Below are 993 nucleotides of genomic sequence, written 5' to 3'. Positions count from 1 at the left end.
GTACAGGGACACGCCCCCCGACTGTCCCCGTGGTACATGGACACGGCCCCCGACTGTCCCCACACCCCTCGGGACTCCCCCCCCAACCATTGCCCACCCCTTGCCCTGGCTGTGCCAGGGAGCTCCAGCCCTGGGAACCTGCCCTATTTAAATAAGATAACGTGCATTAAAAACACGGAATCCTGGCGAGCTGACAGCGTCTGTCTAAATATTTATCCCCGCTCCGATCCGGCGCTGTGTTCCCATGACAGCGCCATTAGCACTTGGCATATTTATGGCCTTCCTGGGTGCTGGGCTCCCCACGCTGCGTGCCCAGGGGCCACTGACCCCCCTCCTGCCTGCCCTCTGCGCCCTCCCGTGCGCCCACTGTGACCCTGGGCTGGCAGCCATCCCCGGCCTGGCACGTCCCTGCTGGGCTGCGCTGGAGCTGCCGGGAACATCCGAGCTGGGCACGGCAGGGAGCGGGGGCCAGGTTTGTCCCCCGCAGCACGGGAGCTGCGCTGCCACCAGGGAAGGAGCACAGGGACCAGCCTGCTCCCCAAAACCGGCTCCTGCTCCTCCTCTTGCCCCACCGAGGGCCTGGCTACCCACGGGCACTGGGCCGTGGGGATGGAGCAGGGATGCTCCTGCGTGTCACTGTCCTGACCTGTGACCTGGCCTTGCCGGGGCCTCGTGCTCTGGGGACAGACAGCATGTCCCGCTGTCCGGAGGCTCCTGGCGCTCAGCCCCTGCACCCCCGGCAGGTTTCGGGGGGGATCAGGGCTGTGTCTGGGCAGGGGCTCCCTCGGGGCCGGGGGGGCTCAGGCGGCTCTCCCCCGGTGCCACCGCTCTGGCAGCACAAACAATCAGCTGAGCTGCTCGGGCACCCGCAGCTGCCAAAATCTGCTTTTCACTTCCCCAGTGCGCCGAATTTAACCCTGAGCTCGGTGTGTTTGGGTGGCAGCTCACCGGGAGCTCACCGGGAGCGCCGGCGGCAGCAGCGGCGGGGGCGGG

Source organism: Geospiza fortis, unplaced genomic scaffold, assembly GCF_000277835.1.
Source record: "Geospiza fortis unplaced genomic scaffold, GeoFor_1.0 scaffold213, whole genome shotgun sequence".
NCBI classification, from domain to species: Eukaryota; Metazoa; Chordata; class Aves; order Passeriformes; family Thraupidae; genus Geospiza; species Geospiza fortis.
Note: the sequence above shows the minus strand (reverse complement) of the source record.